Source organism: Falco punctatus, assembly GCF_963210335.1.
Source record: "Falco punctatus genome assembly, chromosome: 6".
Taxonomy (NCBI): domain Eukaryota; kingdom Metazoa; phylum Chordata; class Aves; order Falconiformes; family Falconidae; genus Falco; species Falco punctatus.
The window spans coordinates 64,026,725-64,050,168 of record NC_137585.1 but is presented as its reverse complement, the minus strand read 5'-3'; the positions used below and the strand labels follow the sequence as shown (position 1 = coordinate 64,050,168).

General features: G+C 46.6%; 2 long non-coding RNA genes across 2 annotated transcripts in view; one reads left to right on the top strand and one right to left on the bottom strand.

Annotated features, from left to right (window-relative positions):
• Window positions 1-8,729: 8,729 nt before the first annotated feature.
• On the top strand, window positions 8,730-18,207 carry LOC308066610. The gene is made up of 2 exons (XR_013929218.1): window positions 8,730-16,024; window positions 16,166-18,207. It is a non-coding gene; the product is annotated as an uncharacterized lncRNA (long non-coding RNA).
• Window positions 18,208-18,296: 89 nt separating this feature from the next.
• Window positions 18,297-23,444, bottom strand: part of LOC308066609 — a 26,339-nt gene continuing 21,191 nt past the window's right edge. Inside the window, exons 3-4 of the long non-coding RNA XR_013929217.1 lie at window positions 22,990-23,064; window positions 18,297-21,602 (exon numbers count right to left, since the gene is read on the bottom strand). This is a non-coding gene — a long non-coding RNA (uncharacterized lncRNA). The remainder of the gene's footprint in view (window positions 21,603-22,989; window positions 23,065-23,444) is intronic.

Sequence of the window (23,444 nt, the reverse complement as noted above, 5' to 3'; positions counted from 1 at the left end):
CACCCTCGAGAAAGGTCCCATCAAAACTGACTTTTGAATTGCCTTTTGACCTGTGCTAAGTTTTGAATGATGGAAGTTGTCTGGAAGAAGGCCAGGCAGTAAAGGTTTAAATAAATTTGAAAAAAAAAATCATTCTAGTAACTGAGCCATTGCAGTCCCATGCCCAGGAAGGTTAATTTCTGCTTAATTTCATAGCATGGACATAGCCACACAGATGTGACGAAATGTGCCCACTCATGACAACAGGAGCAAGAGCTCAGCTATTGCAAGTTTTGCTCTGCAGCAGCCAACTGAACAGTTAGCAAATATGAACTGGCAAGTCAATAAGCGTATTTGTATTGCCAGATTTTGCCAGATTACTCCATATCTCTGCTTTTGTCCAATGAGAGCCTCAAGGGCTCACAGAATACTGAAAGGAGAAGAGGAGAGCTCTTCTGAAAGAAGCTGGTCCTTACCAAAGTGCTCTAAAGCGGAGGAGAGCACTAACTACACAGAGAACATGGGACAGAGAACAAGACTCAAATGGCTTCTTTTCCTGTTTTCCTGTGTTCTTGGAATCAGCAGATGGGGATTTTTCTTCAAACTGGGATCCCAGCTGACAGTCAGTTATTGCCTAATTCCCTTGAGTCGTTTGTAGTTCTGCCACAAGCAACATTTTCTGACTGTCACAAACTCGGGCTGACTGTAGGTGTAGCTCCCGTGAATTACAGTCTAATATCATTTGGTTGGAAATAGCTCTAACTTCACGACCTTCTGCTAAAGCTTTTTTAGCATTATTTTTTTTTTCTGAGAAAATGAGGAAGTTAAGAGGGTATTTTGTTGTGCTGGGTGACCAAGCCTACTGATTTGCATTTGCTGGCTGGCCATACTTGTAAGACTGTAAGCCCAGCTGAAGTACGTCACAGCATTTTTCATTGTGCCTGCCTGGGTGACTGTTACACTTAGAGCATATTTCCAGCACACCGTATCTGGTGTTTGCAAATTCCAAATCTGCTTTCCTAACAAGTTGCTTTAATTAGCTATTTAAGTGAAGTTTTCTGCCAGCAAACTCATTTGCTAAAATACGCATGGAAGGTAAATACAAAATAATATTAATTGTGAGTTTGTCTTGAAATTAGAGTGAATATCCATGGTAGTTATCTGACAGTAATTGCTATGATGTAGTAAATCTGGAGTATTTTTACAACTGGAACCATGATTCCTGAGTACAGGAGGTGTCTGTGTCTGTTACATACATCCACTTCACTTGTACAGATGCTGAATCCAGTTGAAGTTGGGCGTGAAAGAAAGTCATTTTCATCTGACACCTGTTTGTTGGTTTAAATAAAATGAGCTGGCAGTCACAAGTAATTTCCTACTGCTGGGAGGCCACACCAATAATTGCCAACTTAACATTATTCCCTGCAGAGAAGCCTGAAGCTGGGTGAGCAAAGGTGATTGCACCTCAGACCCGTAGTGTGGGTATCATGCATCCTCCCAGGTCCCTTCTGAGCTCGGAGAGGGGGAAGGCTGCCACCCTTCCTGCTCAGAGCAGGATAACAGGGTGCTCTCACCCCTTTGAGCTATTACACGATGATGCATTCTGAAAAAGGAGGGCCACAATTGACCTTCCCCCTCCCTCCAGGCCTCCTCTGTGCTGCATGGCTGGAGAATACTACCATTTATTTATATTACAACGCTATCTAATACCACCACACACTCCCGGACCACAAAACACTGCCACTTCCTCCTTTTCCCTAGCTGCTAATGTCACAGGTGAGCGTGACACCAGGAGTCACAGCACAGGAAAAGGCTGTCATCTCTGCCCTGCATACTCAAAATGACTAGGAAATCCTGGCTTCAGGAAAGCCAGTGGTAAGACTCATGATAAATTCAGGACATGAGGCAGGTTGAAAGAAAAACCTTCAGATTTTGCTATACTTCCCTAAGAGGGGTCCCAGCCCCTGTCAGCATTAGGTGGTCACATGTACCCTTGTCTCCCAGCATCCTGTCCCCTTTCTACTCATCCTTCCCAGTTCACATAGCCTTACCCTCAATGTCTTTCCAAACCCCTTTATCCCTCTTCTTGAGGCCCCTGTGATATCAAACACCTTCATCAATGGAAATTATCTCCTTGCTGCAGATTGATAGATTGTCCTCATGGATGTATCTGTTCAACCCCAGCATCCACCCCTGAAGTCCTTCATTAAGCCCAAACCCGTCCAGTAACAGTTGCTAACTCTGTCCCAGGAATTTGGTGGCAGGTCTCCAGAAAAGCTGGTTAGAAAAATCTCAGCTGGAGCAAAACTATCAGAGAGATTATTTCTTTTTTTAAGAGGTGTAAGTGCAACCTGCCCTGTCCCTAGGTTAGAAATAATTGAGCATCATTCCAACCCAGTACCCAGACCACATGGCTGGGAATGAAAGAGCTTTTAGAAATGCTTTCCAGCTGCATTATCATCTCCCATGCTGGCATGGCCTGGTGGGCAACACAGCTGGTAGCATCAGTGCAAGATCTCCTTCTGGCTCATCAGAGGGGGGATTTTTGCCTCGCCACTTGCTGGGAGAGCTCTGCAGGGGGGAGCTCTGCAGAGGCGCACAGTTTTCCAGCACCGTCCTGTTGCAGTGTGCCTGCAGGCAGGGCGAGACTCTGCCTGGCTGTAGTGAACAAAACTGCCTGCAGATGTGGTGGTGAAACCAGATCACACCAGAAAAGGCTGATTAGGAGAATGGATCAATTTATCAGAGGTTTTTCATAAGATAAGATTTCTGGACAAAAAATGAGACAGGTTAGAAAGCCTGAAATTTTGCAAAGAAATGAGGATGGAGCTGTTACTTTTTGTATTTTCCATGTTCCTTTATCAACCTCTCCTCTCCTGTTTTCCATCAGGATTATAAAACTTTTCATCTTTCCAGTGCATTGGGATTAAAAACATCACACTAACAATCCAAGTATGCCAGGGGATGCTCCCATGTACTGGGACCACCCTGCATGTCATGGCTTCGCTCTGTACTACTGACCTGCCAGCCACCAAAGCAAAGCTGTGACCAAACTGTCAACTAGGAATGGTCCCTGGACTGGACTGGACTAATTGCCAAATGTGGGAATGGTTTCGGGGCAAATTTTAGTAAAAATAGGCCAAATTTGTGCCAAGGAGTGTTCTAACATTTCACAAACATGGACAGTGGCTGACAAGGTTCCCAGCACACTTGACTAGTTTCTATCTACATAGCTATACATGAAATGTATATCTATACTGGTGTAGGTATGTCCAGGGGAACCTGGTCCACAGTGGGAATTTCTAGTTATTCCTCAAAACACAATCACATAGCAAATGAAATAACAGTACATCTTATCACTGTTTCAAAACTGTGGTGTCCAATCTCACCGTTTTCACAAATAACAATTACAACATACTGATTTTGTAACCAGAAGCAAATCTGTCATTGCATCAAATCTGGCCAAATGTCCCCCAGTTTCTCTTGCAAAAGTCTAGTGCAGCTCTACATCAAAAACCAGTCACCTGGGTGACAGCATGGTAGAAATTATGATGTATGTATTATAATTATAATATGTACAAAAATTGCTAGGAGCACTTTTTTGAAAAATCTAGGTTCACTGGTCAAGATTGAATCTGGCAGTACCCCACTTTTCTGGCCAGGTACTTGGATACAAGGTATATACTTGGCTTTCTCATGGAGGTACTTTTCCAAAGCAGAAGATACTGGTCTGCGAGGCCAGGGGATGGGAAAACAGAGCCCCAGCACTAGGTTGAGACTGGGAAGGTGCAGAGAAAGAGCAGAGGCCTCTAAAGGCTCAGGAACTTCTACTGAGCCCTCCCCAGCTGGTGCAGAGCTCTTCCATGGTCCTATCGCTTAACACCATCAGACAGTACGTTACGTGGACATACCCAAAAGAGCTTTGCACACCTGTTCCCCTGCAGACTTTTTCCAGGCACCCCAAAAATTATGCACTTCCTTTGTGATTAAGGTGGATCCATCTTTCCTACCACCATTTCCCCTAAGTCCTTTTCTCTGACAGCCTAGTGATCAAAACACTTAGGTAATATTAAGAACCTCTTTGACCAGATAGGTGAAATCTCACACCTGGGGGAGGTACTTGCTCTCTGCTCCTTCCTTGTGTACTCCTGTTTTCCTGCACACATCTCAGTCCCTCCCTTCCCTGTCACCCTTCCATCATCATCTAGAGATACCTACAATGTGATATGGTACATCAAAGCTGATGTGTCTTGGTGCTGTTCTGCAAAGAAGTGAGACTTGATCCTACCTATGGGGAACCTGGAAGGAGGAGATACACAGAGGTTACAAACTTGAGGGAAGAGACTTGGGATATCTATTAAAATACGCAAATGTGAAATAATAGGAGTCATTAAATAACCTCATTGGCACCATATCAATGGCCTGGGGTAAAAGCTTTTTTGTACAAAGTCTCTTTTCAAAGATGCTGAAACTGTCTTTAATTGTTCCAAGAGCTGTTCCTGGGAAGGAATTTCTGGTTGGATTTAATAACATAATAATCTAGTGCAGATACAGTCCATCAGACTAGACAATCCAAAGTTACTATGCATTGAAACTTTACCGGATGGGAAAAAATTTCAGAAGCCTGAATTTAAAGGGTGGTGCTAGTCACTTGCTGGAGCATATGTGATAGGAATGAGCATGAAACTAAAGCACCTCCTGGGATATGAGTGGTACAATTCTGATGCGCAAACGAAAGTGCTAGCTGAAGACCCTGGGTGTGATGGAGGCTTGGAGACCGACCTAGACTTTATGCCTCTGCCTTGTGTCAATACGGAGTTTGTAAATAATTATGATTTTCTCAGGAGAGCTGTCAAAGAGATTAAGTATCTGTAGCCTGTTCAGCAATTAAAAGTCTCTGTCCCTTCTCCAGAAGTGAACACAAGATGGTGCTGCTATCCACAGCTAGCCTTGCATGTAGCTTTACATGGTTTCTACTTATTAGGTGTTTAAAACAAGCCCACTTTGGATCGCTGTTGTTGAAGCTTGCCAAGATGTCTCTGGGATACTGAGAAGGACAAGCTAAAACATCTCTCTGGCAGGCTGGCTCAAACAAGCAGTGTTAAACTTGTGTTGAATAAGACCTGCAAGCAAAGATGCCACGATGTATTTCTCAAGGACTCACCTTCACTCTCATCCAGGGAAGAAAATTCGCCAGGGGACAATGACCACTGCAATTATCTCCTGAGATGAGTCTCCATAGGAGATGATGCCTACCATCCCTTGCCTAGATGAGCTGGGTTAGTGCCACAATGTCCAGCAAAACTGAAAGAGCTTTAAACTAGATTTGAAGGGGAAAGGCGTAAACCCAGGGTCACCAGAGATAAGCCTGGAGGCAGCACACCAATGTTTGAGGGATGGTGTGCTCGCAAGGTCCTTCAGTCTGCCATCTCAGTGGAGGTAAGGGATGGAGATCCATGCAGGAGCAAACACACAAGGGTTATTGCTGTGTTGGAAACTAGGGAAGCACCTGAGAGTGGTCATGTAGGAATTGGAGCTTCTCCCCCCCAAAATAGGTGGCAGGATCAATAGCCCAACTGAAGTGTATCACACCAGTGCACACAGCATGGGCAACAAGCAGCAGGAGCTGGAAGCCCTGGTGCAGCAGGAAAGCTGTGACATAGTTGCTATCACAGAAACATGGTGGGATGACTGGGACAGCTGGAGTGCTGCAGTGGGTGGCTGTAAACTCTTCAGAAGGGGTGGACAAGGAAGGCGAGGCGGTGGGGTAGCCCTGTGTGTTAGGGAGGGTTTTGCTGGTCTAGAGCCTAACGATGGTGACAATGGGGTTGAGTGTCTGTGGGTAAGAATCAGGGGGAAGGCCAACAAGGCAGAGATCGTGCTTGGAGTCTGTTATAGGCCACCCAACCAGGCTGAAGAGGCAGGCAAAAGGTTCTATAAACAGCTGGGAGAAGTGTCACAATCGCTAGTCCTTGTTCTCATGGGGGATTTCAACTTACCCATTGTCCACTGGAAATACAACACAGCGGAGAGGAAAGAGCCCAGGAGGTTCCTGGAGTGCGTGGAAGAGACTTTCCTGACACAGCTGGTGAGGGAACCGATGAGCGCTGCTGCCATCTCCCTCAGCACCCTTGGGTGGATCACATCCAGCCCCATAGACCTGCCCCTTCTTCCGAAGGTCATAAACTCTCCTTTTTCTCATGAGTTCCAGCCAAAGCTCTCTGTTCAGCCAGGCCGGTCCTCCCCACCAGTTCATCTTTCAGCACATGGGGACAGCCTGCTCTGTGCCTTTAAGATTGCCTTCTTGAAGAACGTCCAGCCTTCCTGGTCACCTTGGCCCTTCAGGGCTGCCTCCCAAGGGACTCTGCCAGCCAGGCTCCTCAACAGGCCAAAGTCTGCCCTCGGGAAGCCCAGGGGAGCAGTTCTGCTGGCCCCCCTCCTTACTTCTCTCAGAATCAAAACCTATCATTTCATGATTACTACACCCAAAACAGCCTCCAGCCTTCACATCACCCACCAGCCCTTCTCTGTTCACAAACAACAGGTCCAGTGTGACAGGTCACCCAGTGTGACACCCGTCTGCAGGAGGATCCGGGGAACCAGGGGCCCGGCAGCCCGACGCCGGTGCCGGGGAAGGTGATGGAGCCGGTCGGCCTGAGCGCCGGCACGTGGCACGGGCAGGACAGCCGGGGGACGGGGCCCAGCCAGCGCGGGGTTGTGCAAGGTGGGTCCTGCTGGGCGAACCGGGTCTCCTTCCGTGCCCGGGTGACCCACGCACGGGACGGGGGAAAGGCTGTGGGTGCTGCTCCCTAGACCTTAGCGAAGCCCGTGAGACCGTTTCCCCCCGCGCTCTCCTGGAGCAGCCGGCTGCTCCTGGCGTGGGGACCGGAGTGACATCCCGCTGGCGGCCGGGCACAGGGGCTGTTCCCCAGGGACCAGGGCTGGGGCCAGCCCTGCCGGGTACCTGCACGGCGCTCGGGGCGAGGGGACGGAGCGCGCCCTCAGCCCGCCTGCGGGTGACACCCGGCCGGGGGGCGCCGATGTGCCGGGGGCAGGGGGCTCTGAGGGGGCTGGGCAGGCCGGGCCGAGGGGCCGAGGCCGAGTGTGTGAGGGGCTGGGGGCTGGGGGCAGGGGGCTGGGAACTGCCCGGGGGAAAGGGCCGGGGGGGCTGGGCACAGCCGCTGGGCAGGAGCCCCCAGCGTGCCCAGGTGGCCAAGGGGGCCAGCAGCGCCCTGGCCGCTGTCAGAAGCGCTGTGGCCGGCAGGGCCGGGGCAGTGCCCGTCCCCCTGTGCTGGGCACCGGTGCGGCCGCCCCTCGGGGCCTGGGCTCAGGGTCGGGCCCCTCAGGGCAGGGGGGACGCAGAGGGGCTGGAGCGTGTCCAGAGCCGGGCAGGGGCTGGGGCAGGGGCTGGGGGGGGCGGCGGGGGGAGCTGGGGGGGTCAGCCTGGAGAGGGGGGCTCAGGGGCACCTGGTGGCTCCCTACAGCTGCCTGGCAGCGGCTGTAGGCAGGGGGGGTCGGTCTCTGCTCCCAGGGAACAAGTGATAGGACACGGGGAACCGGCCTCACGTTGTTCCAGGGGAAGTCTAGATTGGATATTAGGAAAAACGTCTTCACGGAAAGGGTGGTCGAGCCTCGGAACAGGCTGCCCAGGGAGGTGGTGGAGTCACCATCCCTGGAGGTATAGATGTGGGACTTAGGGATGTAGTTTAGTGGTGGACTTGGGAGTGCTGGGTTAACGGTTGGACTCAAATCACCTTTCCAACCTAAGCAATTCTATGATTCTGTAAAAATCCTCATTAGTCCAGACAGAATGTGCCAGATGGCAAATGCAGTACGAGCTGAGCAAAAACTAGCAACAAAAAATGCACTGTCCAGGATTATACTGTAACCAAATTCAGATCTGCTGCGTTTGCAGTGTTCCCACCGCAGTCAGCGTTTGGGAAAGACTTCTCAACCCACTGTGGATGCAATGCAAATTCCCAGGCAAGCTCTTTGCTCCTCTCTAAGGAAAAGCTAATGACTGATGTGTATGAGACTTGAGCCACTGGACAAAGCTGAGCCAACATCAAAAAGAACACAGGGAAAAGAGATGTTACCTACCAAGGAGATGGAGCAGATAGCAACTCACTGCTCCCAGAGTCGTGTGATTATGTGAGACTCACTAGGAAAAAGATGTACCAGACCAACAAATTTTAACGAAAATAAGGAATCCAGTTCCTTATAGACTCAAAAACCTTCCTTGCCCAACTTCTGTGGCTAAACCCTGTGGGCACGTGACTGAGATATTAATGAACCACACAAACGTGTCTGTTACTTTTGCATGGGGCTTCTCTGTGCCCAGGGACTTTGCCTTCCCTTCATTGGGGCCTTGTCCAAGACTTTAGAGACTTTTCTTTCCACCCAGCCACCTGCTTGCAAAATCCATGGGCATGTAAGTTCCTGGAAGACATCCCCCTCTCTGCTGACTGTGATTAAAACCAGCCAGCTGGTTCAGTTCTTGGTGGGATACGCAGCATTGCATAAGCCTCTTTCCAAAGGAAATGAGGCTAAAGGGAGATTTCTCCTTGTTGAGGAGACACACTTGAAAAAAACATAATGCAGATGCCCTTTTCATGGGGTGGAGAGGAGAGCTAGCCTGTGTTTCTGGATTCTGAGGCTCTCGGTCACTAGCACTGCATTAATCCTTTCCCACTCCTAATTTCTTGGCTTCCAAGTGCAGAATAGATTATCCACACATGTGTCTTGAGATGTGGCCTTAACATTTTCTCAAGTGGTTGGGGTTTTTTCCCCATCAAAACCTGAATGGTTTCCCTCTCACATGTCCATGCCATTGGATCAGCGGAGGTACCTTGAATTGCCATCCTGGTAGCATGTGAATTGCAGTCCATGTAGGAGTCAGTGACACAAGGCAGACCAGCAAGCTGTTGTTGACATTGCACAGCAACCTGAACCAAACCAACCTTCTCTCAGACACCACAAACTGGTTTGATGCCATTCCTAGAAGTCTCCACTCCAGATTCCCTCCTACAAGGCACAGGCACACATTACTAGAAGTCAGTCCTCCCCTGGAAGTGCCTGTAATTTTAAGCTAGGCTCTGAGAATTGCTTGCAATTTGACAGTGATCAAGTTAATAGCTGAATGGTTGGAGCTAAATAAACCAAGCAGTAGAAAATTGCAGCATGGCTCAGATGTGCACCAATTCAGTGGGTAAACATTGAATACTATGGTCAAATCTGCATCTTTCTTTATATAACTACTTAACTACCCTTTCCCTGCAATTATTTTGACTTTTGGTAACAGCCAATATATTTTGTGCTGGTTTGTCTACATGATTGCTTTGTTTGGAGAGACCTGCCCCTCCTGAAAAGGCTGCTTGCAATTACCTGATACTTTTCCACTGTCACACAAGCATCCTCCTTTCTGTCCCTCTTTCTGTGACATCCTATTCTTTTGAAATTAATATAGCTTGAGTGGGTATGCGGTGAGAAAAGCCCTTCACAAGCAGACCCACACAGCTCACTCATCCTAAGCTCTGGATTTTTGTTAAAAATTGTTAAGCAGGTGACCAGCTTTTAGAAAGGAAAAAGTAGACCAAGGAAAGCTGCTGGGGTACAAATCACACCAAGTCTGAGAACTTCTGGTGAATGAGGGAGCATCTGCTTTTCTGGGTTACCTACTGGTACCACTTTGCTTGCCAGGGACAGATAGGGAGGACCTTAATATGTCTGGAAGTCTCCCAGATCATGGCATTTTGGGTCAGGTCCTGTCATTGCTGGCAAGCTGATGCTGAAGGGTAAGACCCTCAAGCAATATAGTGTTGCATATAAAAAAAACGGTGTGTTTGAGTCCCAAGCTGTGATAGTCATGCCTCTTTCTTTGCATGCCCAGTCTCATGCACCTTAGTGCCACAGATCAGATGATACCAGCAAGGGCAAATCCTCAATGGGCTTGAAACCAGTGCAAAAGAGGTCGCAAAAGTACACATTTGAACTTCCAGTTGCCAAAAAGCAATTCCCTAGCAGACAAAGAGCCTGGAAGTGATTCCTTTCAATACCACAATTACACTTCATGTCCTACCACCATGTCCAACCCTTTCCAGTGAAGAGGAGAGCAGACTATGAGCACAAATAATCCAATTATAGGGCTACAAACCCAAAGGAATTACTCAATGATCCTTTGAAATAGGGCTAAAGTACGGAAGCTTACAACATGCCTGAGCAGGGAAAAATGGATACCAACTCAAAGACCATCAGCTATAGAGCTGGCCTGCTCCCTAGCATCCTAGGGAGCCAGGACTCACCTGGCCCTGCAAGGACATACCTAGAGCTCAGGCTGAACAAGACCTGTTGGTTTACAGACAGACAGCAACAGCGATTGCCCAAGAGGACGCTCAGCTGTCAGCATGGATCGGTCAGAAATTCAGATCCTTACAGCTGCTCATTTAGTCTGCTTTATCATGAGCTGAAACCTTTGGTACAGGTGCTAAGCAGGAATACTTTGTCCTGGCCACATCAACGGCCAGCCAAATGAGTTGAGGAATCTTTCCTCAAAGGTGAAGCACTGCTGTGCTCCTTGCCAGCAGGTACCATACATCTGGGAATACTGCCATCAGCAATATGACCTCACAAGGCCCCTTGAATCTTAAAGGAAGGCATGGAAGACTCAGCAATGATATGGACATTTTCTGTCCTGGACCACACCAAGAACTGTCAAACTCATTCATCAGCTGTCTCTGTACAAATGGCAATAGCATTCACTCACCAGAAGCTTGGCAGGGGTTCGGAGCAGTGACCTAGAAGTTAAAGGCTCTTTGTTTATTACTAATCCCTGGAGCTATGCAGTCCCAAAGCCCTTCCCGTTCTGTGCAACACAAGACCAGCTTTCACAGCCGTACCCTGAGCCCAGTGAAGTCAATAGAAAGGCTGTCATTGTCTCTGGTGACCAATGCACTGTCCCTGGATTCTGCAAAATTAGACTGGCTTCTGCTTTTGTTGTAAGCCATACAAGTATTACCAGTGACCACCACTGAATTCAAATGGGACCAAAGCATGTGTCCCTCAGGAGTCTCAGTGATGCTGAAATCTGTGGTCACCTTTTTCTGAATATTTCAGAGGCTGCAGGATAAAGGCTTAGATTTTCAGCAAGTCTTTAACATTTTCTAGGTGCCTTTTACTCCCAGAAGGACTTCTCACAACCATACCTGGATCATATACTCCTTGTCCTACGTCTGTATAAATCTTTTTGAAAGCTTGCCTTGCATCTCCTGGTAGTTGCTCCTAGTGTGATGTGAAACCACTATTGGGGTATAGCAACACCTTTGCTAGAGCAGAAAAGAGCTTAGAAACGAGGGGTCAGGCAAACAAACATCAGCTAGTTGTTTTAAACCAGCCAAGAACCTGTTTTAGTGTTAGAAGCAAAATCTCCTGAGTTATACCCTTGAGCAAGATTTTTCTCCTGGACTGTTGGAAACTCCTCTGTTCTCACTGGCTTTGCATCCTTAATAATATTACTTATATTAATTAGTCCTTGATAAAGATTAGAATGATTCTCAGATCTGAAGGAAAAAAACTCAAAACAAAACAAACAACAACAAAAAAACCACCAATGAAAACAATGCTAAAGATCTTCACCCCGCAAGTCCTGCAAATGGTCCATGTCTGCTGGTCCTTTTCTGGAGGACTTCAAGTGATGGAGAACTCATGCAGGTCAGCATGGTGCTGCCAGGGACAGATCACAGGGGATTTGGGCCCTTTAGAGATTCAACTGGCTTTCAAGCAAGGTTAGTGCTGTGACAATCTCTATCCAGCATACTCTACCCACCAGCCGTGCCCCATTGCTCATGACCTATGGCTTTTGCCCTTCTCCAGACCCATATAGCTCTACTTGGCTCAGCCAGGAGCTTTTTCCTCACACACAGGTCCAAAAGACTGTACGTTTAAGGGGAAGAGACCCAATCCGCATTTCCTTTCCAATGGCACTGTCTTGTACGAGTTGTTTCCACTATTACAGTTAAAAAGGAAAGGTTTTCTTTCCACCTCTGGATATATCTTGCTCCTGCTTCCACCCACTGTGTCTCTAGAGAGAGAGGGACAGTCATGAAACCCTGAGTCAGGCATCTAAGAGGAGGAAAAAATGCCTTCTGGAGTTCTTGCCCTCTCCATATTGGCTACAAGGAAAACCAAAACAATATTTTACATTAGTAACAGAACGCGGGTGAGAACTAACACACTGAAGGCTAACCCATCCCATGGACTGTGACCAAACCATGTACCTTAAATTTTTACTGTAAGGATAAGCTACAATGTTTTGGGCCAGATTTTACAGAACTTTCTTCAAGCCTGGATAATTATGGCAGGTAAAATAGTTTTTCTAGGATGGATTGGAGATCTGAGCACCAAACATTTTGTGTATTGTTATTTTTTATTTTTCTAGATTTTTTTTTCCACTGGAATTTTGAATGTCCAGAAATTATAATTGTCTCCTTATCGGTTTAATTTCTGGGTCTTTTTGTTTTCGTTTTTGCTTTTCTTTTTTTTTTTTTTTTTTTTTTTTAAGAAAAAAAGGGTGAGTGAGTCATTTTTATGCTGAGTTCAATTTGTTTAATGCATCAGCGAAAGGGTCCAAGACAGATGTTGGTGGAGAACCGACATTTCGCTTTATGGCAGTAGATGGAGCTACATCCTCAGTAATGTCCCTTTCCAGACGGGGGACGGAAACCAGAGAAGAGGTTTGATGGGTGTGCTGGTCACTTCTCCTGGCAACAACATCCCGAACAGGACTAGGTGGACAAAGGAGATGAAAAAGCAGCCGTGGAAAGAATGAAATAAACGAGAGGACTTGGAGCATTACCCAGTTCTCCAAGGACTTTATTTACCAGACATTTACTAAGGGAGCTGTGACCCCCTTTCCCACCACCTGCCGTAACATGGAGACTAGCAGCTGCACACAAATGCGTACAGCTCTCCATAGCCTGGCTGCATCCAGCCCTGAGACCACTAGTCTTCTCCAAGAGTTGTTTTACTCTCTCCTGTTCAATGGGAGAGCTGAAGCTCTTCATTAAGTTCCAGGGGTTCCTTGTATAATTTGCCTGTTAAATGACTTTACTAGCCTGCAGCTTCAGTGTTCAGATCTGGAAGACCCTCTTCCTCCTGCCACGGACCCTGAGCTGTTTCACTTCTTCTACTTTTCTGTGCAACTGGTGAAGTCCTGCAAATCTTTTTAGTTTATATGAGTTAAAAGCTCCTCTGGAATATGATCATGTTTCATCTTCAGGACTCCATAAATTCTTTCAGCATTCTCCAAGGACCTTCCAGTCCTGCTCCTACCAAGTTTTCATGCATTATCTCCAAAACAAGAACAGAGAGAGACTTCTTCATGTCCCCACAATGGCAGAACCCATAATTTTGAATATTACTTCCTTGAAGTGGTCTAAAAATGAATCACCGTGTAAGCACAGCACCTTATTATTATTTATGGGTAGGCAAATATCAGAAAACCATTTTAATAATACCGTGTTTATCATCACAAATGCACCAGCAATGTTTCCACAAGACTGAGCAGCTGCAGCCCAAAGCCTTTAGGTTATTGTGAAAAGCATCTGTGAACAGGTAAGACCATCTCAGCCTCTAGCAGATCCTAAGCTGGGTGGGGTAAGAAGGAAAGTTTATTTATTATTTCTAAATCCATTTTATTCTAATCAGGGCTAAACAAGCTGTTCCTGGATGGCAGAACTTGCCTGGATTTGTTGTTCTGAAGCTCGTGGTTGGACTTTCAGTGTCTGTGAGCTCCAGCAGGGCTTTTCCTTTACCTCAGGTTTTAATTGAAATTCTTTAGTGCCTTGTAAGGACTGAGCTCGCTCCACTGTACTTCCCTCCACAGGGACATTATTATGTTCTCTGTCTTCATTCTGGCTACCTATTTTCATTAAACTCCTTGGAATGAGTACTTTTGCAGCCTTTGCCTCCCTGACAAGTTCATTTTAAACAGTCTGCAGCATCCTGAAGCTATTGGTGTGGAAGGACTCACCTCAGCTGTCTAGCATCCTGACAGCCAGAAACTGGGGGTGGAGCTGGCAAAATCCGGCATTTTGGCCTGCTTCAAAAATAAGGCTGTGCCTGTGAATGTGTCAGTGTCACTGGCCTCACAAAGTCCAGGAAAAAAATTAAATTTCCGGTGACACTGATCGCAACTGTTGCCTTAGTCTCTGATTCACCTTGCATATCTAAGATGCTCCTAATTTTTATGGATAGAGATGCTTGCAGAGCAGATTGCCCTCTCCAGTGTATTCCTCCCTCTCTTTCCTTATGCCCTGCCAAGAAAGCAGAAGCAAAGTGATGGCTTCCTGGTAATCAACACACAATAAACAATACATTAAAAAGGCAGCATCAGACTCATGTAGTTTTTAATTTGACCTGAAACAAGTTGGGGCCAGGCAGAGGGAAGTGAGCTTCACTGCGCTGGTGGGAAGAGCTGGCAGACATGTGTTCTGCCCTGTTGACAGATGTGTAGGGCCAGGGCCCAAGCACAGAGACAATTCTGAAGGAGCCATGAGTCTGCAAGACACTCAGGCATTTCCATCTCGGAGGCTTTTCAATCCCCTCCAGCAAGGTTTACCCTTGTGAAGAAAGGGGCCAGGTAAGAGAAGGAAGCCACTTGTGTTTTTAAATCATTCCACCCACCGCAGAGTGAAGGAAGTGCCAGGAATAGATTTCATAACATCTCTGATGTTTTCCCTTCCGCAAGAAAAAATTTTCCATCGTTCTCCCAGTCAGATAAGATCAAGCGGTGCAGGGCAGAAGGGAGGCACTGACTAAAGTTATTGTAACTCACTCCGAAGCTCTCCGGTCTCAGGTAGGAGCCGCGTGAGAGCAACACGTGCCATGAGAATTCAGGCAGGAGGGGCACCGGCACTTGGTCTTGTTTATTGTTCTTGCCTGAGTCTGAACTAGAAGCCGAGGGGTAACTCCAGAGGATGAAATGTACCCTGCTCCCTTCCTGTGTCCACCCAAAGGCAATTTATTCTTAAGCTGAGCCATGGCCCCAAAGCAAAATAAATTTCTGTGTTTGGCTTCAAACCCAGAGTGCACTGCAATTAAGAAAACCTTCAGTGTAAAATGCTTCCAGTGAAGAAAATGCTGATGGAAAATGACTGACAAGGGCTTGTCCCACATTACCTCTTATTGGCATTCCTGGCTGTAGCAGGGGCTTCCCCCTGCCCTTAGATGGTCTTCACCAATACTCTCCCTGTTAGGAGAGATTTCTGTAGGATTCACACTGTTGGCTTGACTTCAGTTTTGGGACAGATTGTAAATACAGGAGCTAAAAATGTGGCTGGTGGCCCAGCAAGGTGTTCCCTTCCAAGCAGTCATTCTCCCTTTTGCTTTTCCCCAACTATCCAGCTTGTGCCCACAAAGCTCCCCCTGGCTGGGAAGGACTGCAAGTAGTTCGAGATGGTTATGGGAAGGTCTGGGAAAGATCCCTGGCTGTGTTGATGCTGTAGGGATGGGCTGCATTCTCCACAGTCTTGGTCTTCCAGTTGCCCAGGCCATGTTCTCGTGTTCTCAGTGACACACTGAAGCTGCCTGGACACATAGGAGCCCCATGGCCCAGCAGGCAGCAAAGGTGTGTTGGTGGTGACTAGGGCTTCAGGGCAAATCGTGAAGGGTACTGAACACTGTCTCCTGTGTCTACAGGTCCTGGGTCTTACTCATGTTGGAACAGGTCCGTGCCTTAACATCTTCCTCTGAAAATAAACACAAAACACAAGAATTCACAAAACTATCTGAAAATAACGCTAGCAGTGAAGAGTTCTCTGCTCAGTCTCACTTTGTCTGTTGAAAATATTCCCTGGAGATGTCCCAAACACATGTTGTTCTTGTATTTGAAGGAAGAGGGAACAGGCAAGAAAATTGCAGTTGTTTATTCCTAATTATCTAAAGTAGCACACAGAAACATCGGACCAGCAGTGAATGACTCATAATGAAGATGAACCTCTTGCTGTCATAATGTGAAGAGCAGGACAAGCACCTGTCCTTCTGTATGTTTGTCAAAGTAATGCAGTAGAGACTGTTTGTTCTGTAGAGATCGAGCTGTTGCCCTTCTCACTGTGATGAAGACCATCAAATCAGCCACTCACAGATGTCTTCTGCATAAAAAACACCAGGGTTAGGTCCCCTCCCCAGCCAGCGAAGCCACACTTCCAGTACACAACTTATTCGCTACACATCTGAATTTGGAAAACTGAATCAAACTTCTAGTCAATGCGCTCAGTAGTGTGGAGAGTGACATAACTCCCTCTGTACCAGACACTTATACCTGACTAGCTGGATCCCTGCCTAGATTCTGTTAGCTGTTTTAACTAAAACTCCATTGGGCTCCCAAATCACATGGAGAAACCTCTGGCCAGATGCCTACACTGGGTGTCTGTATCAGTAAGATGCATCTGATTCCTGTGTTGGCTTTCCAAGGTGGAAAGAACAGCATGATCAAGACCCCTGCATTCTCTCACCTTCATAGAAAGGAAGCAAAAAAAAGGTAAATGAAAATTTCTTCTACCTTGAAAATAGCCCTGGGACCTGCAGGTCACTCAGGTCCTGTGAACACAACAGGTGGATTCATCACCACTGCAAAAATAGAAGTTGTTTTTAAACCAGATTAGATTATCTTTTATGGTAGGCTGTGTTACAGGATTCCAATGTGACTGTGTAAGAGCCCAGCAGCTTGAAATGGCAGCACCTGAGAAAATATCTTAATATTCTCCTACTTGAAAATTAGTGGAGGCAAAGTCTGGAGATGTGAAACTATGGTTTTCGCCAGGGACTCTCAGTTATTTGGAAATGGTGACTTGTTTTCTAAATAGGCAATGAGGATGAGGCAGGTCCTCCAGGTATCCCAGATTGTGGATAACTGCAGCAACTGCTGTCAAATCTATTGTCACATCACACCATACCTTGGATCTGAAGGAGAAGGACTTGCAATGCATTTTATCCTCACTGCACATGCTGCCCAGGGGTCCTGGCCTGCCCGACTGCAAAAACTTCAGGCAAGGACCTCTGATCTCCACCATTAGAAAAATCTTTGCAGGCAGCTGGGTTTTAGTATATGCAAGTGGTAGCGTAACAGTGCACCAGTCCATGGGTGCCAGCTATTGAAAAGCAGTCGTTCTGCTTGTTGGGATCTGGCTCTTACCAAGACTGTTATACCCCTCCTTCTCAACACGATGGAATTTGCTGGCACTACTGCAAGTCTATTCTGTCTTTTCAATAATTGCCACTGCACTGCAGTGTCCTGGGGTGTTGGCAGATACGCTTTGGAGTAGGAGGGTGTTGCTTGCAAACCTTTGCTTTGAGAAAGAAAATTCCCCAGAATTATCATATTAGGCCTTATTCCCAAAACGTGTCTAGACAGAGTTATTTAGGATGGGCTGTATTATACTGTCCTGCCCTAAAGAACCAACTACCCCTGAATTGGTTATTATTTGTTTATTGAGGGTATTGCGGTTGCACCAAGAGAATTGGAGATCCCTGTCTCCCTAGATGGTATTCAGAAAAAAACAAAAGCTTGAAGCACAGACACCCATACTCCAAAGCATGTGCAGCCTAAAAAAGATGTGATAAATAAAGAGAGGAAAGAAACAAGTGTAGAAAAAGAGCAAAATTATTTACTTACTCAAGACTTTGGAGCAAGCACAGATATATGCAAGGACAAAACTCAGCTGTTTTTATCTGTATTTTCTCTACCCAAAAACTTTCAGAACTCACTTTCAGGGCAGGTCTTTGGCAAGAGGGAGTGGGGCAAAGTATGAGAACTGTTTAGGTTTTGTGAATCTTTTGAACTTTCAAACTTAGAACAAAGTGAAGCCGGATGTTTTGTGAAATTCGGGGTATCATGAAACATTCCTCCCTGCAATTTAAGACGTTGTTTGTACAAGCGAGATGCCCTGATTGGTTTCTATGACTTTGTAACTGAATGCGTGACTGTGTTATGCAAGCTATAATTATTCTTATTTGGAAACAATTTTCTCTTTTACTTTCAGGATTCTTTGGGGAATAGGAGGCAGCTCAAAACAGAATGATTTGCCAAAGCTAAATATAACAAAATCTTCCATAAAGTTTCATTCAGTTCTAAATCCGTATTGTAGCAGTTCTGATGAACTTCAAATCTGGCAGAAGCACGTATCTCCTCTTGGGTACCAAACGTTATCCCAGCACTATGGCTTCAAAGTAAAACTAACTCGGGATTTAGTACAAATGAACACTTCAGGATCTGACTGTTTCAAGAGAGTAACACCAAGTTCTCTGAGACTGAGGAAGCAAGCTTATTAATATTAACTTCATGGTTTACACATTTGACAAGAAAAATAAAGGAGTGAAAAGTCTCAGGCTGGCTGGAAATTCAACCGGGATTGAATTCTAGTTTCAGCCTCCACACCAGGGACTTGTCTACATTAGACTTCTGGTTGACATATCACTGTCCTGCAGCCATGCTTTGCACTCTGGTTTTGGTAAAAGAAGCACTTCTGCAGCTAGTCAGCAACGTTTATTTTAACTACCACAAAGACACAGCCCTGAGAACACAGGATCATAACTATTTAGTCTTTCTGGTTTGAACTGTGCCATACAGAATATGAGCATCCTACAGCTGTGAGACAGGTTAGCCTTCTAGGAAAAGGACGGAGGGATAATATTTTTAATTGTGAAAGTCTCATTCCAGATCCTACTTCAGAACCAAATGAGAACTGTGAAAGGCAATGGTTTTCTTTTTTATTCAGGGTGAAATTAGATGCAGCTGAGCTTTCAGGTTGTTCCCATGCGTTTTTTCCCCTATAGTGTACTTCCATATTCTGAAGCACATACATGGCCTTGCAATCAGTCCCTGCCATCTGCTCCTCCACTCCTCGGCCTCTCTGCCCCTTGTGGCATGAGGACAGTTTTCTGGGGAAAGCTATGGTAAATGGGAGCACCGCAAATGTCTTAAAGGTTCATCAGGTTGTCTTATATCAGTCTCTATCTTGCCCATCAAGCCACTGTTGCACATCTGGGCACTGTGCCGGCAGGATCTGGCTACACCAGAGGACACTGCCATTGCTGGGAGAGCGATGCCTCCCAGTACAGACTGGGATAGACGCAACCTGCTGTGGAGGTGGGCATGATGTGTGATGGTCTGCACCACAGCAAGGGGCTGCAGAAAGGGACCCAGATGGCCACTGTGCAGTGAAGGACCAAGAGCGAGGGCTGCTGCCCACCCATTACTTCACCCTCACCTCCCACCTGCCCAGGAAACAAAGACCTGTAGAGGCAGTGTATGCTGACAAAGGCTTTATAGGTGCTGAGGTAATTCTGTCACCTCTTTACAATAATACAAACTAGGCCAACACAAGCACAGCTAGCCTAATTGTCTCTGCGCCAGGAATTTTGCCAGGAGAGCTGTGGTGGCTCCCAATTGTCTTCAGGCTCAGAGATGCTCAGCATCAGGATCAAGGTGGAGCCTGCCTGCAGGCAGGTGCCTGGATGTCCTGCCAAGGTGCTGTAGTTCAGTTCTTCCTTTCTTTCCCACTTTCACAGCAAGCAGTGAAAATATTAACCCCTCCCTATCCAAACTTTGGACATTTCCCACCATTACATGCTGTAGATGACAGCGCACACCCAGCCAAGAGAAGACAGGGAGATCAGCATCAGCTGCTCTGAAGCACATTTCATCCAGGCTGCTTGTTGTAGCCCTGTCCTGCATGTCCATGCTGTGCTTTGGAAAGGACAGTATGTTCACCCCCCTCATGCCCTTATCTACCCCCAGCTGCAGGACCAGGGAACTTTTCACTCACGCCATAAAGGGACAGCCACGTCTATGTTGCTCCATGACGGGCAGCTTTTCCCAACCTCTGTCTGAGATTGTTTTCCAGTCCAGGTAGCGGGGTCTCATAGCTTGAGTACAGCCCCCCACAGAGCTGGTAGCATAGGTACAACCCCAACCCTCCAACCTTACCCCTCTGCCTCCCCTGAAAATGACACCACTCCAGACAATTTACTGTTAATCAATAGGATTTAACAGAGCCAAATACAATGCCGAAAGAAACAGCTGATGCAGCTGTATCTTGTCAGCAGCAAACGCCTCAATGTGAACGGAAGCATGATCTGCCTTTGTTGGCATTTTCTGCTTTGTCTCTGACTAGTATTTGCATCTCCTAATTAAAGAAGTATGGGCAATTGTATAAATATATATATAGCATTGCATTAAAGCCCTGGGATCTATCTGACAGCCCAGCATGATGCAGCAGCATTAGTAATGTTTGTTGTACCATTTCAAATGACCTCATTTGGGGTGGAATTACAGCCAGCCTGTGTGTGTTCTAACCCAGACAGTTGCAGGCACATGAATTTTAATAGAAATACATCCACTGAATTGCATTCGGCTATCTTTTTCTTTATAAAGGCCTAGAGTGCTCTAAGTAAAGTTAATCTGTGCCTGCATAGCTAGGTATGGATTGCATTCTTACGTTTTCCATCTGATAAGTGAACTTTCAGGTTGTAATGGTCAAGTATTGGAAGTTAACAGATGATTGATGTTTGGGGAACTGTATTGTGGCCTTCTCACACACCAGGACTAGGTCTTCATCTTTGTCTGCCCTAAACTGCCTTCCTTCCCCAAGCACAGGATGAGCTGTTCTTCAAGGATGGGTCAATGTTTTGCGGGGGAAGGAAGGAAGAACTGTGAATGAAACAAAAGTGACAGGAGCAACTGCTTGTTGTGGAAGGTGACTTTGCCCTGCTGACCTCACCTCTGAAGAGGATGATTTCAATCAGTTCCACAAGGTTTTCTGTGTTATTTCCCTATCACCTTTTCCTAAGTGTCCAGTGCAATTCCAGGCTCATTTACACATGGGTCACTTCAGTGCAGGGCACTGTCACATGCAGTCCAGGCTGGAAATGCTTTTCCACTGACATCAAGAGTTGAATTTGGTCCAGAGTTGACTTTACAATCTCAGGAGTCATCTTTCTTCTCCACTAAGTGTGGCCTCCTTTGTTCACGAAGCAGCGTGACCTGTGTCAGCTATTTCTCAGCAGAAAACAAACAGGGAAGGAAGGATTTGGATTTCTTGGGTTACCTACAAACTAGATTTGGATTTCCTGGGTTACCTACAAACTCATTCTTAAAGCATCAGTAAGTATGACAGCTAACTCTGCCCTTCCAGCTGGCAGTGTTTAAATATGTTTCTGAGTCTTAAAAGCAGGAAGCAAGATAAGTTAGATTATCTAATGATTATCTCCAGTAAGGAGGGCAGCTGGGTCAGTACAACACCGCTTAGCATGACAGGCAATATATAAATAGTAACAGTACTTACAGATCAGGACACTGCTGGTGACCAAGGTTAAAAGAATAACTAATGTATAAATATACTACGATCATGCTCAGAGTCCACTTGTATTTCCTGGAGCGTCTGTGCAGAAGGCTGAGCATAACGAGCATTCATAAATGACCTTGTTATGAGCATCAAGGGATCTCTGAAGGCACCACAGACAGACGGGAGAGGGCTGGATGCCTGCCAGCTGAGGAGGGTGGATCTGTCTCCTCCTTTGCCATTGACTTTCCAGGTGATGATGGAAATCAGCTTTTCTCTCCCCCTGACCTGGAACAGATGCAGCACAGGACTGTCATGAGGACTGATTAGTTAGTTAGATACCCAGGCAGGCAGAAACATGAAACGATGCAGGGATGTGCTTGGGATGTGCTATGAAGGCCGGGATGCTGGCATGGATCTGGAGGGCTTTCTCTGGGTTCACACTTCAACAAAAGCTGAGCCAGTGTGTCTTTTAGAGCCCACAGCACCATTTACACAGCAGAGGGACCTCATTTAATCATCAGGATTTCTGCAGCAACCAAGAGAGATGGAAAAGGGAGCAGCAGACCTTGGTCCTCTACACTCAGTTGACAAAGGCAGGAAACAAGCGTCAAAACAATCCCAGTGACTTCAAGAGCCTTTTAGGCAGGTGAATGAGAAGCCAAAGCAAGATCTCGGCCTGGCCCACACTGCACAAGGCGCTGTGCCTTGGGAAGCTGAGGGTCATATTTTCTCTTCTAAAAGCCATTGGCACTAAGTACATGTTATCACAGAGGGCTCAAGTCTGTGTATTCCCTGAGAAACCTCTCTGCCTTTGCTGCGAGCAGTGGCTGATGAGCACAGCCTTAGCTTTTGACGGTGTTTTTCCTCCTTTTACTACCCACACCACCACCCCTCAAAAAATTATATAATCCTATCCACTTTTAGAAATGCAGACCCAGGGCTGCTCAGCAGATCAGGCTGATATTGATCGTTTCAGCCTTCATGACTTCAGAAAGCCAAACTCTCCACGGGGCAGGACACAGCTTGAGTCAGAGGAGGAGGGAGGATGAGAACAGAGCCCTTAAGGGGCATGGGCAGCTCTTTTGTTTGTGTTGCAATATGTGCCCTGGTGAAACAGAGGACACATTATCCTGCTTGTACAGCATTTTCTGACCTGCTTTTGACCCAAGAACCATTTGCATTCATAAATACTTGAGTTGCACCCCTGGGAGGTGAGAGAAAGAGAGGAAAGGAAAAGAGTGGGTTTATCAAATCTGGGATCACTACACGGCTTGGAAAGCAATCCTTCTTCTTTCTTCCAGCCTGACTGTAAACCAGCCTGCATCCAAGAGGTCTCATTACTCTTTGAAATGGACAGGTTTTAGCAAGACAGCTCCCTAGTCAGTGGCCTTTGGTTGAGAGGACAGTGAAACAAATTCACAGGGTCATGCTGCTCCCCACCATGGCCCCAGAAAGGTGTTGACTGGATGGCTTAACTCTGGGAGACTTTACCCAGTGCTGCTGTTCTTTCGGGGAGAAAAAAGCCTGAGGAGTGTACCGACCTCTCCTTTCCCCCACGTGAGACCCCAGAGAGGTGGGGGAGCAGGCTGTGGAGAACTCAAGGTAGGTAGTGAAGAAGGACGTTGGAAGAACAGGAATGAAAGTCAGCATGTAACCAGAAAGGCTAGAGTACCATAGACATCCAGGTCCTTCTCCACATCTTGAATATGAAGTGCAAACTCTTGTTCTCAAAAAAAGACAATCAAAACTGGAAGAGATAGAGAGGAGAACAATAAGGAGGGCTGAATTATGGATCTGACCATGCATGTCAAGAAATTAAGCATATCATCTAGAAATGGGGTGTTGCAAGTGGAATTAAGATATCTAGATCATCAGTGGCCTGAAAGACATGAATAGGGAGTGATTGATCATTGGTACTTGAGAGAGAGAGGACGGGGTACTCAGACAGCCCTTTAGCCCTCCGTACCATGCCCATTCCTGTACTATGTCGTGATGTGTGCTAGGCACTGCATGGAGCCATCTTGATACAGAAAGTCCACCAACCTCTACACAGACAAAGCAGAGGACCTATTGGAGAAATTTCTGGAGGGCCTAGCCCATTTCTTCAAACCAGCCTAAAAGAATGCA